This window comes from Acinonyx jubatus, unplaced genomic scaffold (assembly GCF_027475565.1).
Source record: "Acinonyx jubatus isolate Ajub_Pintada_27869175 unplaced genomic scaffold, VMU_Ajub_asm_v1.0 scaffold_23, whole genome shotgun sequence".
NCBI classification, from domain to species: domain Eukaryota; kingdom Metazoa; phylum Chordata; class Mammalia; order Carnivora; family Felidae; genus Acinonyx; species Acinonyx jubatus.
The window spans coordinates 158,934-173,344 of NW_026463942.1; the positions used below are offsets into that span (position 1 = coordinate 158,934).

The 14,411-nt window shown below is 52.0% G+C and overlaps 1 long non-coding RNA gene across 1 annotated transcript; it reads left to right on the forward strand.

Annotated features, from left to right (window-relative positions):
- The first annotated feature begins 220 nt into the window (after positions 1-220).
- Positions 221-9,395, forward strand: LOC113597098 (uncharacterized). The gene is made up of 3 exons (XR_003417944.2): positions 221-409; positions 8,506-8,617; positions 9,029-9,395. It is a non-coding gene; the product is annotated as an uncharacterized LOC113597098 (long non-coding RNA).
- The last annotated feature ends 5,016 nt before the right edge of the window (positions 9,396-14,411 follow it).

Below are 14,411 nucleotides of genomic sequence, written 5' to 3' on the forward strand. Positions count from 1 at the left end.
AAGATGAAATCGTTCTTTCCTTAACAGATACAACGATCGGAGCACAGTGATTTCTCAACGCAGAAATGATGTCACTTTTCTTTATTCCCCCAAAGCCGTGGATTTTTCTTGCCTTTGCTCATGAATCAACCAGAAACGTGGCGTGGGGGAGGTGGGGCAGCAGCATTCTTTGCTCAGGAGAATTCATTAGGGATTCTGGAATACTGACATCATAATTCACTCCTAGCACAGCGGGCTGCACCTTGCCCGTGCCCAAGGTTGGGGGACCCATTTAAAGCTGCAGGCAGCCTTCCTGCAAAGACACTGGCTCACAATGGATGGTTGCTTCTGAGCGGGACACCAGGACACCCGCTTAGGGGCCTAGACTCTAACAGCTCCCCCGGTCCATGGAGCTGTCGGCTTAAAGACGGTAAAACATATCAGGGAGCAGGCCTGGGAAACCCTATAGCTCGCAGGGGCAGAAGGTAACTTACGCATGTCAGAAATCCTAAGAAAAGTGGGCAAATAGGATTCCGACGGCCAAAAAGCAGACTTTGGTAAGACACCTACCTCACTTGCCTACTGAAACAAAGGTCAAAGACTTGGTTAGTGACCGTCTTTCCCCTTAAATTACTCAAGTGCCTTGATCCCTTATTTTATGAGCTTGACATTTTTAAGGAGACAAGACAGATTATTCGATTTCACAAACGGATAATGAGCTCCCACAAAAAGGACACCCGCTTCACGTGAATTTCAGGAGAGAGAAGGATAGATGTGTAGGTCGGGGACGGGGAGGGGGTGATGCCCCAGTTCCTAGGGCAATATAAACCTGACAGGCTAGTTTGGCAGCTCTGTCGGAGTCAAACGTCCCACGGTCAGTTAACGTGTCTGGGCTACGTGGCTTCCAGCGACTGTCCATATGTCTGTCCATCTCAGTGTGACCAGGCGCCTCAGTGACAGGCTTGAGATCCTTCCAGAAGAAAGGCACCCTTTCCTTCACAGGGATCACCAACACCCCCCTGCAGGCAATGATGGCTTCTCAAACACTTGTGTGAAACCTTCATCCTGTCCATACAAAGGTGGCGCCTTTGGTCGGTCACCACGTTCACCAGGATGTGTGGTTGTGGCCAAGAGAGAGGCAGTGGCATAACTTTGCTTCTCTTCTCTCATTCCTGCTCAGTCCAATGTGGCAGTGAATCTTGTCGGTCCTTCCAAAATGTCCAGCGTCTGACCTCAGCCCCCAACTCCTTGCTGCCTCCTTGATTCAGGTCCCATTCGTCACCCCTCCTGGTTTGCCGTAATGGCTCCTATCTGGGCTCCTTGCTTTTTGTCCTTGTCTGCAGAAACCGACCTGTTCAAGGCTACACGTTTTAACCTTTTCACTTGAAAATTAAACGGGGTCACCGAAAGGGGCGCCTGGGTGGCTCAGTTGGTTAAGCGACCGACTTCAGCTCAGGTCATGATCTCATGGTTGGTGAGTTAGAGCCCCGCGTCCAGCTCTGTGCTGACAGCTCAGGGCCTGGAGCCTGCTTCGGATTTTGTGTCTCCCTATCTCTCTGCTCCTCCCCTGTTCACGCTCTCTCTCTCTCTCTCTTTCTCTCTCTCAAAAATAAATAAACATTAAATTTAAAAAAAAAAAAAAAACATGGTCACTGAAAAACACAAAAATGCATCCTTATAACATCCTTATGACCCGGACCAAGTCTAGAAACAGCACTTTGCCCCAAGCCCCTCCATGGCCACATCCCAGTGCCAGCCCTACCCTCCTTCCAGAAGTAGCCACCTTCTGACTCACAGGGAACACCACCCTCCCTGTCAATCTCCACGGCGTCACCACCCCAGGGGCCTCCTCAGACCCTAGAGCCAAGGTTACTGGTTCGGTAGATCTTGGCGTATGTCTTTTAAGATTCCCCTTCCAGGCCTCTTTTCCTGAGAAGCCCTCTCTCTGTTGCCATCCCGGGCTGTGTGACCAGTAGAGTTTCTCATAATCTGGATCGTGGCGATTCCATATCTATGGTCAGTGAACGCAATCAACACGTTCTCTCCGTCCTCCGCACCTCTTGAAAAATGACAGCTGCATGCAGAGGCTTGGTCAGAATTTTGTGCAAAACTGGAAACAAAGTTCTGACTTGTAAAGGAGGTCTTGGGGAACCGAGGAAGATGAAGTTGGAAGGTTGGACCACGGTGTGAATCCCGCCAACCAAAGACCACTGGGGATTCAGCTACACGGTTCCACTCGTTCTGCCCGCTGCACCAGAGGAGACCCCGCCCCCCTCACGGCAAGCCCGGAGCATCTCGGTAAGAGGGACAGGGAAGTGCTTCTGCACGGCTTGAGCTTCTGCTGAATGCTTCCGCGAGGGGATTAAGGAGGCAGGGTCAACAGGTGGGACACTTTGGTGGCTGGGTAGCTGAAATATTTTTATCTCGGAGGCAGAAAGGTGAAAGCAGGGCTCGCGTTCTCAGTGGTGAAGAGGCAGGCATCACTCACGTTAGCAGGAGAGGGGCATGTTCAATCACTTCTGTGCTCTCTCTCTGCCTCGTCTCACACATGGTCGTTTTCTGAACGTATTTGTATTCTGTGAGCATCGTGCCGGCTGATATGGCTCTGTCATGACCTAACTGCTGGCTGCCAGCTGCCGGAAGGGTGGTTTTCCTCTTTCCCGGATCCCCTCCCGGGTCTCACTGCAAACGGGGCTGATTTTACTTTGTCAGCAGTCACATTGTGGAAGGCCTTGACTATCCATGTGAGGAGGCTTCTATCTAACTTGGGAGATAGGAAGCCACTAAAGATAGTCAGGAGCCAGAGTGACAGAGGTAGAATTATACTTGGATAGGATGTCGGTCTTTTGGGAGAGAAAAGATTGACCAGAGGCAGCGTGATAGTTAGAGGCAGATATTCTATCAGGGCGAGAGCCAGGGCCGCATGAGTCAAAGCACTAGTAACGGGAATGGAACAGACATGGCAGAGGCATTGGTGGGGTGGGGGCGGGGAGAGGGGGTAAGAAAATGGCAAGGCTGCACCCAGGACAGGATGTTGGGGATGTGAGAAGATAGTGTGGTGTCTCCCACCCAACAGCCATCCCCACCCTTCTTGCCAACAAATCCCTGAGCATTTTCTAGGCAAAATGGGTGGGCCTTGGTGGGTCAAAATCAATCTTGACTATCCCAAGCACCGTGCTCGATACTTCCTGACCCCCCTGCAGTGAGCACTGCCCGTGACCTCGCTGTGGCCAAGGGGACCTAAGAGGATGTGTGACGGAGCCCCTGGAAAAGGTCTGTATCCTTAAAAAGGACTGGCACAAAAAAGATGCTCCCTGAACTGCCCTTTTAGGCCCGACTGCAGCACAAGAAGGCCATGTGATGCCTGCAGCTACCCGGCCCGACCTTTTGCTAAATACCCTTATTTTTTATGAATCATTGTTGGAGTTGCTGTTAGCTGTGGCCCAAAGCATTCTAACCGACACCCGGGGGGAGCCAAAGATGACCCCAAATGACTGCAATGTCTTTGAGCCTCGGTGAGTGACCGGATGGCTGGGCAGAACCAGACAAGTCTGAAGGAGAAGTGGACTGGGGGTGGGTAGGAAGATGGCAATGTTTTTGAATCTTCTGGGTTTGAGTTGACGGAGAATGTCAATATCTGGGGCTTTGGACAGAGGCTGGAGCTTGAGAAGGAGGCTCCCAGTGCTTCCACCGTCTCTGGGAACCTGTTCATCAGCGGAGCAGCCTACGAGGACCTATGGGTCCATGGAGGAAGGAGGGAAGGGGGTGAGAGTCAGGGGGAGCAGACCCTGAGGCTGGGGCCCCAGGAGGGTGGATCAGGGAGGACAGGTCTCAGTGGGGAGTCAGGGAGGGAATGCAGGAGAGGTGGGGGCAACCCATGGGCCGCTGACGCCTTGACCTCTTAAAATAGCCACTCTAACCATTGGATACTGGAGAAAGTTGCCCATTTTTCTCCAGAGAAGGATGAAGCAGACTCCAGAGCCAGTTCCTGGTGCACTGCTTTCTTTTTCCATCTTCGTTCATTTCTCTTCCATTTCATGAGAGGAGAAACCAACAGAGGGTTTTAAGCAGAGATATTGCACATCACCTAGACTGCTTCGATGGGGTGACGAGGGCGGGAGGGGAGAGGCAATGAGAAGGCTGTCACTGAAACCAGGTATGAGACCCGGTGGCTCGGACCCGGGGGCAGCAGTGGAGGTGGTGGGGAGCGGTGGGGATGTCTTCCAAAGATCGAGCCCATACAACCATCCTGATGGATTGGCTGTGGCTTAGGAGAGAAAGGAAGGTGGTAAAGATGACCCCCAGGTGTGGGTCCTGAGCAACTGGAAGGATGGCCTGGCCATTGATCGAGATGGAGAAGACACAGATTGAGAGGGAGGTATGAGTCTCAATTTGGAGAGGTTACATTAGCGTGTCTGGGCCACCAAACGCACAGGATGGGAGCTCAGGGGAGCGTTGGCTTCGATGTATACATGGAGGCGAAGTTAATGCCTTCAGCCAGTGAGGACTCCCAGGGAGAGGTCGGGGGAGCCTCAAGAAAAGAAGAGCGCCCCCCTAATTTCCCAGGCCCGGATTTACTGTTGGTTTGTCTACAGTTTCCCAGGCCCGGATCTTGAGCCGTTGGTTTGTCTACAGGAACAGCGGTGGAAGGATCTGATCTCAGAGATCCTGACCTCTCTGTGACTCTGTAATGGTCCAGGCCAACCGCTCGCTGCCTAGGAGCCACAGACTGATAAAAGGGCTGCTGGCCTCCGTCAGCGCCGGCCCCTATGGGGACGAGGACCTGGCTATCATGGGCTGTCACCACATTGGACATGACGCCCGTGCACCCGGAGGGAGATGTTGGATGCCCCCAGTTCTGCAAGCCACGATGCTGGAGGCGTCAACCAGCAAGGTCCTGACTATCTCCTGTGCTCTACGATAGGAAATGGGAACCATTCAGGAGAGCTGCACTGGCCAGCGGGGTCATCCTGCTCTGCGGTCACATCCTTGGCAGGCCATTTGCCACCTGTTTATCCACCAGCAGGAAATGAGAGTCTACAGACCCAGCCAGGATCCCTCTGCTGGACATCTTCTCCCGGTGAACAAGGAGGCGGCCATTCTTCCTCACCCCGGAGCCCTGCGGATGTGATCGTCCACATTATAGGGGGACCGGGTTCCGTGGGGGCACGTCGCCCTATTTACACAACGTCTTCTTCGGCCAGTGCTCAGAGGCGGGGCCCTGGAGAATGGAGAGACCTTGGTTTCCAGGCCATGCAGGCTATTTTTGGAGAGAGCAGAATGAAACGGAAGCTAGAAGAGATTGACGGGTTCTGTCGGTGTACCGGAAACTGCCTGGCACCCAAAAGGTCAAAGTTGGCACGCTGCCCAAGCACTTTGTGCTAATGGAACAATAAGAAACTCTCCGTAAGCTGCACTCCCCTAGGTGGTGGGTGTGGTGGTTAGAGCATGAACTCTGGAGACACACTCCGCTGGTTCAGATCCTGGCTCGGTTGTTTTTCTAACTGCATTACCTTGGACAAGTGACCCAATGGTCTCTGTGCTTAGAAGCTTCGTACGAGAAAGGAGTGTAATAATGGTACCCACTTTATATGAGGATTACCTGAATTACCTTGTGTAAGGTCCTTAGAACATCACCTGAGGCACTGAGAGTCTTGTATGAATGAGGCTCGATGTTCCTAAGGACGGGTCCCTCAGCCAAATCCCAGCCTACTATTTGGAGAATCCTTGGACGACATCTGGACTCTGAGCTCTTTCAGTACATGATGGGAAGACCCCAGCTCACACATGACTTCCTTCTGCTCTTTGGCCTGATCGAGCCGGTAGTTACTGACCGGGAGTCTGCAGCTCTGGGCCGGAAGCAGAGACCCTTACAATCAAGATGTGGAGCCAAGACGTAAACGTGTGACCTGCTGAACAGAAAGAGGGGTGCAAGTCACGTCCAGGATAGTGACGGGAAAGCGTCAAAGGACAGCACATGATTAACACCCAGACCCTTGGGTGAACAGTGAGAGACAGGACGGTATTTGAACAAAGAGCATCAGCAGACCACGTACTTAATGAAGACCTCCAAGAATCAACTAGAACTTTCAGAGATTATAATCGTGTCCGGAAGTCCAACGCGCTACAAGATCAGTACATATTTAGGGAGCCGACTGAGTCAATGATAACATTCCCATAAAGAGAAGAGCATGTAAGGAAAACCTAGACATTTGTTGAAAAGGGAAGGGAGTTTAGGAGGAAATTGCTCTACCAGATTTGATGTTGATGTGAGAATAACAAAAAGGTTGATGGAACAAAATCCAGATTCCCAAATTAACGTGCCCTCTGTATTAAAAATAAGCAGTTAATCTTTCTCGTTGCCAAGTAGTGAAATCCTGCCATTTGCAGCAACATGGATGGAACTGGAAGGTTTTATGCTGAGTGAAATAAGTCAGTCAGAGAAGGACAGATGTCATATGTTTTCACTCATATGTGGAACTTGAGAAACTTACCAGAAGACCACGGGGGAAGTGAATGGGAAAAACCAGTTACAAACAGAGAGGGAGGGCGGCAAACCATCAGAGGCTCTTAAATACAGAGAACAGACTGAGGGTTGATGGGGGAGGGGAAAATGGGTGATGGGCATCGAGGAGGGCACTTGTGGGGATGAGCACTGGGTGTTGTATGTAAGCGATGAACCGCGGGAATCTGGCCCCAAAACCAAGAGCATGCTGCATACACTGTAGGTTAGCCAACTTGACAATAAATTATATTAAAATAAATAAGTAAATACAATAAAAAGTATAAATACATAAATAAAATAAAATAAAAAATAAAAACAAGCAGTTAAACCCAAACCAGAAACAAATCTAATTTTCCACAGCAGTGATATTCAGCACTTAGAGGCAACAACATGTGTCTGCGATCCATATGAGTAAAACTATGGAAAGAAAGAAAGAATGCGACACATAGTATATTCCTGGATGGAGTTAATCCTGGCTGGGTATTTACTGCCTCTTTCTTCAATCCATAAAAAAATGAAGTTCCACAAGGTTGCCATGAGGAACATGGCCTAACGTGAATTTGGAAAGGTAAGTCATAACAAATTTTTTTTGAAAAAAAGAAATCATGGCGTGAGCTCTACCAGGGACTCTCACACGTCAAATTGTAATAACTGAAGCGTGGAGCTGGTTGGGAACAGAGCCACAGAGCTCAGTAGAAAGTTCGCGAAAAGACCAGCACTTCTGTAAGACTTTGCGACGTGATAAAGTACATTTCCATTTTTGGGGGGAGGAAGATTATTCAATGAATGATGTTCAGAACATTTTGCGAGTGCCTAATGGTCTAGATAAAAAACATTAAATCTGCTCCATATCTTATTATGTACATCAAAATGCATTCCAGATGCACAGCTAAATGAAATGTAGAAACCTTCAGTCTTGGAAAAAATAAATGAAAGTTTACATAATATTAGGATAATCTCTTAACAGGACAATACATGCGGCAAGTTCAAAGGAAAAGTTTGCTGAATGTGAAATGAGTATGAGAAGCTTTTCTTCCAATATCTCTCAAATTAATTTGTTTCTCAAGTCTACGAATTCAAAGCCAAGATATCATTTCTTGCCTGAATTCATCCGCTCATCCATTCATTCATTCATCGAGTGCCAACTCTACAGCAGATGCTGCTGCTAGTACCAGGGATGCAGTCATTTTTTAAAAAGGACAAACCCCTGGCCTTCCCTGGACAGACCGCTGGCCTTGCATTGCAGTGGGGCCGACAGGGTATAAACAGGATGAAGAAGTAACATATATAATATGTCAGATGGGTGTTCGGACTTATGCAGAACAGTAAAGGAAACAAAGGAGTTAGGTTTGGGGAGGAGTCATTTGCGATTTTCAACAGAGTGGTCAGGAAGGCTTCTCTGAGAAGCTGAGGTCTGCGCACAGAGCTCTGGGAGGAGAGGAGGTGATGTGTGTGGGTAAGTGCAAAGTCCCTGAGGCAGGTGTGCACCCGATCGTGCTTAGGGAGCCTCAAAGAAGCCCGTAAGTGAAGAAAAAGACAGGAAAGGCTAGCCCGGGGCTGGGGGCTGATTGTGTGGGCTCTTGTCTCCCCAACGTCAGACAACAAAATGGCCCTAGAACTGGGACTCGAAGGCAAGTCATACTTCCTTATGTGCTCCGTGAGCCTGGCTGGCACTCCTTCACTCATCCGCCTCCACCCTCTTCCTTGAGGCTTGAGTCAGCCCTGGGAGACAGGGCTCAACACACTGCTGTGACTGTGTGATTTACCCCCCCAAGCCTTATCCTCACTGAGCAGGAAGGGGCGCCATTAATGATAATTCCAGGCACACTGGGACTGGTGGCCACCTTAACTGGACGCCATATTTGCAGAGCACTTCTGTAAGATTGAGGAAGTTTCCACTGTCTGCACGGAGAATGGGGGATAGGACGACGGCCCGAAGGGTTGGACCCCCGGCTCTTCCTCTGGGCCTCAGTTTCTTTGTTTGTCAAACGGTGGCCGTAACAGCAATCCCTGCCTTTCAGGTTCCTCTCGAGATGCAGTGAGCCACGCATAAGTTCCTCAAACGGCCTGGTATGTGACAAGGGCTCTGCAAAGACTGGCTTCCGAGTCATGGGTCCGAAATGGGTCTGCAAGGTCAGAAACTGAAGTGTGGGCGGGAGATTCTGGTTCCTCAAATTTCCCACCTTCTGGAGGCCACCAGCCTTCCTTGGCTTCTGGCCTCTTTCTTCCAAAGTCGGCGACATCCGGGCGGAACGCTTCTCAAGCTGCCATCTCTCTGGCTGTCCCTCCTCTGCCTTCCTCGTCCACTTGCAGGCACCCTCGTGCTGACACTGGCCCACCCAGATAACCCAGGATCACTTCCCTCTTTGAAGCTGAGCTGATGGGCCACTTAACTCCATCGGCAACTTCTGTTTTCCTTTGCCATGGAACCTGGCATCTTTGGTTTCCAAGGATGAGGGCACAGATGTCTTGGGGGGGGGGGAGGGAACCTTATTCTCCCTACTATGGGGGAAATTGAAATTAAATCTCCTCCTCCCATTCCAGAGGCCCTGGAAGGCCCTGGAAGAGGAAGAGAACTGCCCAAGGCACTACCTCTGGTTAGTGCGAGAGCTGACTCCTCCCCAATATCCCCACCCTCGGAGCCAGGGTTTCCCGAGGTAGAGAAAACTCCACGTGACACAGTGTGCAGCCGAGGTATTCAGAGAGAGATTTATGCACTGCTCTGGTGGGAAGCACCGCTCAGCCTGGGGTCTTTCCTCTTGACAATGAGAGGTAAAAGTAAACCCAGCGACAGTGACTTTCTCTGTTGCTGGAAGTCACATCAAGTTCAACGCTAATAATTGCAGAGGCACCCTTCCCAAATCGCAGATTCATTACGGAACAGATTTCAAAATAAACGTCCGGGTTCCGCCCCTCGAGTAGAAAATCGATACGCGGTCGAGCTCCGGGCAGATGGCTGATGCAGGAGCCGGTTTAGTCACACTCCCCCATCTCAAAGGTCACTCGGGAGCCTTCATCCCGAGCACACCCCCTCTCTCACCCGGGCTGGGGAGGGACGAGGAGGCGGGTAATTTATCCACGTAATTATCCTCACGGAGCGAACAGATGGGAGACTTTCTCCAGGGGACACAGTGTACAACGTCCCATTTCTCACCGGGGCGGCGGGGACAGTTCCAATGAACCAACTTCCCATGAACCGGCCCCCAGCAGAACTCAGGGGAGGGGCGAGGCGGAGAAGAACGTTCAGTGTTGGCTTTCGCGTCCACGGCAGCTCGGTGCCGCCTTGAAGGCTGAAGGCTCTCACCGCAGTTAGAAGCCACGATCTCGGGCTCCTGGGCTCAGAGGCTGCCCGCGGGGGTCCCTCCTCTCCTCAACCAGGAGGCCAGCGTGGAGGGGGTGCTCGGCCCCCCTGTGGGAGCACAGAGGCCTCGGAGGCACTGCCCCTGACCCAAGGGCCGTGCAGGGTGGCAGGGCAGTGGGGGCAGAGAGGCTGACCCCTAGGAACGGCGGAGGAGGCGAGGGCATGCACCTGTGCGGAGGGCACGCCGGCTTCCCACGCCCAGCTATGACCTTGAAGCCCTCATTACTACCCTCCGAGCCTCGGTTTCCCTGCCCAACAAACACCTGCGGTCAACACGACCTGAGCGAGCTTGGGGGGAATGGTCGAGAGGACGCACGTGGGAGAGTTCACTACATCCTCGTTTCCCCGCGTCTTTTTCACTTTACAGTCCCGGAAGGGGCGGGGCAGCCCACTGACTTGGGGCCAGGGGGTACGGATTTACGGTGGGGGTGCGGGCTGAGCTGAAGGGCGAAGAAGGGCGTGGCACGTGCTGCCGGCCGCCTCCCACGCGTCCCCTCGGCCCTCCTACCCGCCAGGACCCCGTCTGTTCCAGGCGGCACCACGCGCGGCTTACATACCCCTTTTCCCAGACGCCCTTGCAGCTCCGGGGCGGCGTGACCCCCCTTCCGGCCAATGAAACACAGTGGACTGCGCATGCCCAGGAGCGGCCTCTCGCTTCTGTGTCGCAGGAGCCGCTCCCGCCCCCTCCCGTCTCCTTCCTGCCTGGAGGAGTATCCGCCGCTCCAGAGTCCCAGGGTGATGAGCCCGGGGACGACAGCCAGGGCGCTGAAGACGCCAAGTAGGGCGACAGAAGGAGCCCGGTCCCTGGAACACGAGTGCCTGCTGCACACTGGCCCTCTGCACTGGGCGCCTCCGGGCTCCTGGGGATGCGGGAAAAACAACCCTATCTTCATTTCAGTCACCCTGGGTTGGGTTGCAACTGAAATGAGCCCTGATAGAAATCGTTTGTCAGGGTGGTGCCGAGGGACAGACAGGCCTTCGTGCGGGAGGAAATGGCAGAAGCAAGTGGAGGGAAGCAGAGAGAAGCACGGAGCGAAGTCTTCCGGAAGATTCTGGCAAATGATTTCAGAGATCCAAGAACCCCCCCCCCCCCCCCCCCCCCAGAACGGACCACCTCTCCGGTCTCTTCTCTTTCAGACACTCTTCACATCTGGAACTGTGGGCAGCCCTCCCGTCGCCAAGAAGGGTGTTGGCCTGTGGACAACCCTGAGGTCCCAGAGATCCCAGAACAGAAAGTGGGAGAGACCCAGATTCCTTAACCATGTCCCCGAGCCACAGTGTTACCCAAACCGCAGCTACCTGAACTCTCACGTAAATAATAATTGTTGAAGTCATCGTGCCTTGAAAACAAGTGTTGGGTCACCTGTCGCTTGCAGCCCAAATCATCCACACGGATGCTCTGTGTTTCAGGGGGAAGAGATGCATTGATCATCGTCCGTTAACGAAGCTGATAGCATCTGGTTGTTTTAAGTCACCGCATACTCGGCTTTCTTTAGTATTCCAGAGTAGAGCACAGCACTTGCCCCAGGGCAAGACTCTACCAGTCTTTGATTAAGTCTGTGTCACTCATCAGGAAGCACAGCTTGATGGGAGGAACATGGACTGTGGGACAGGCTGCCGAAGTCTCAATCCTGATTCTGCCAACTTCTTCCTTTATGACCTTGAATGAGTTGTTTAAACTCTCCTTTCCAAGGTCATTTTATTTTAAAATGTTTATTTATTGTGTGTGTGTGTGTGAGAGAGAGAGAGAGAGAGAGAGAGAGCGCACGCGCGCGCACGTGTGTGCATAAAAGGGCAGAGAGAGAAAGAGAGAGAGAATCCCCAGCAGGCTCCATGCTGTCATCGCAGAGCCCGACACGGGGCTCGAACTCATGAACCGTGAGATCATGACCTGAGCTGAAATCAAGAGTCGGATGCCCAACTGACTGACCCACGCAGGCTCCCCTCCTTGCTTGTTTTAAGAAACAGAGAGAATAGCGCCTCCCGCACGGGGTGGTTGTAAAAACCAAATAGCATGATACATGAAAAGAATAGTTCCTGGCATTGGCAAGTGCAGTGTAAGAGTTAGCTGTTGTCATTCTGATACACAGACAAACAGCGTTGTTGATCCCAAGTGTTTTTCTGCTGTTACAGCAACAATATTCCCATATTACAGATGAGGACATCGAGGCCCAGAGAACTAAAGTTATTGGCCGGAGGTTGCCACCACTAGCAAGTGGAGAAGCTGGGATCTGAGCCCAGGCAGTGGGGCTCCCGGAAGGACCAGGGCCTGATCTCTTAGCCACCCTTCTATTCTGGACCCTTTACGGTGGTCAGATTGAACAAAGCAGGCAGCTGAGCAGGATGGCCGTTAACACAGGCTGGAATCACGGATACAGTCAAGCACCAGCAACAACAGCGTGCTCCTTCTTTGCCAAGCTCCTCGCGGCTTTCCAGCTCCTGTCATGTCAAAGCACAGTTATCATTTCTCTTTTGCATTTTGGAGCCGCTGAAAGGGTCAGCGGGCTCACAGATCTAGAGGGAATCTAGCCAAATCCCCACCATCTGGCGCCCCCAGGAGACAGCATATGCTGTGGCCCTCCGCATGAAGAATCCCTCGAGATGCCCCGAATCCCTCGAAAGGCCCCTCAGGCCAAGCGCAGGCGGTCCCTGAGGCCCTGCTGAGGAGTGCCAGTCCCCCATAGCTGACAGGTCCCCCAGGCTCTGGGTCCTCTTGGGCTTTCCTGAGCTGACAGCCCAAAGGGGACCAAGCTTGGAAGAAAGCACCCTCTTTCTTTTTCAGGCTGGAACAGCGCCCTTCAGGCAGGAGGTATGGAAAAAATAACTGACATGAGACCAGACTGCAAGCATGGGGCACGAATGTGGCACCGACCAGGTCCAGGCACTGGACAAGGTGCCAAGAACACAAAGATAAATAAAGCCTGGTTAGTGCCCTTAAGCTGCTCACAGTTTAGACAGCAAGACAGACGGCAAACAGCTAATGAGAGTTCTTTATGGAGCACTCGCCGTAAGCCAGACACTGTTTTAAACCTTAATACATTTGGTCTCCACACCTACTCTATGAAGTGGCTCCTTTTATCATTGCCATTTCCCCTAGGAATCTGAGACACACACAGAGAAGTTAAGTCACTTGCTCGAGGTCACACAGCTAATAGGCGGCTAGAGCCAAGCATGAATCTGGGACATCTGGCTCCAGGCTCCGCTGCCTGTAGCACCCAGAAGAGGTGTGAGATGTGCTCTAAGGAAGGACTGGATGAGGGCATCCTGGGGCCCTGATTGGAAAGCAATGAATTGTCCCCACTGGGGAGGGGCTGCTTCTGAGACGTGGACAGACACAGATGGTGGTGATGATGATGGACAGTGATGATGGTGGTGGTGACGACGATGATGATGATGGTGATGATGATGGTGACGATGATGATGATGGTGATGGTGACGCTGATGATGGTGACGATGGTGATGATGATGACGATGATGATGGTGACAGTGGCGATGATGGTGATGATTATGGTGAAGACGATGATGGTGATGGTGATGATGGTGACAATGGTGACGATGATGGTGACGATGGTGATGATGATGATGATGGTGATGGTGATTATGATGATAGTGATGATGATGATGGTGATGATGATGGTGACAATGATGGTGATGGTGATGATGGTGACAGTGGTGATGGTGATAATGATGATGACAGTGATGATGATGATGGTGATGATGGTGATGGTGACAGTGATGGTGATGATGGTGATGGTGATGATGATGGTGATGACGATGATGATGATGGTGACAATGGTGATGATGGTGATGATTATGGTGAAGACAATGATGATGGTGATGGTGATGATGATGGTGACAATGATGTCACGTGATGATGATGATGGTGACGATGGTGATGGTGGTGATGGTGATGATGGTGATGACAATGATGATGATGATGGTGATGATGATGATGGTGACAATGGTGATGATGATGATGAAGAATAGTAGCTAACATTTAATGTGCGCTGGGAGACTCGGCTGAGTTTACTCAGTGATACCACACAACACACATAAGAGGGTCACCATCATCAGGTGATGTGACAGATGTGACATTTGAGGCACAGAGAGGTTGGGTGACTTGCCTAATTTCAGGGAGAAGCAGAGCCAGGACTTGGACCCAGGGCATCTGGCCTCAGAGCCTGTGACCTCACCACCAGACCTAAAGGACAGGAAGACAGTCCAGAGACAGGGAACTCAGTCTGGTTGGCCAGAGCCTGGTCACAGGGCCGCATGGACACCAAGGAGGCTGGGAAAGGGAGTCCTGACTCTGCACAGCCAGGAGGACAGCAGGAAGTGAAGAGTGCGGAGACTGTGGGAAAGAAGTGGATAACAGAGGATTGGCCAGTGGTCTCCAACCCACCCCTCCCCGACCCATCCCTGGGGCGAGTGTCAAATCCATGCCCTTGTGAGAGATGAGAGGAGAGAATGGGCCGAGGGTGGACGACCAGGGGTCTCACCCGGGAGGCGTGGAGTGGTTCAAGTTGCACCTTTGTGCCTCTCGCTGCCTGCTCTTGCCCCTCCTGC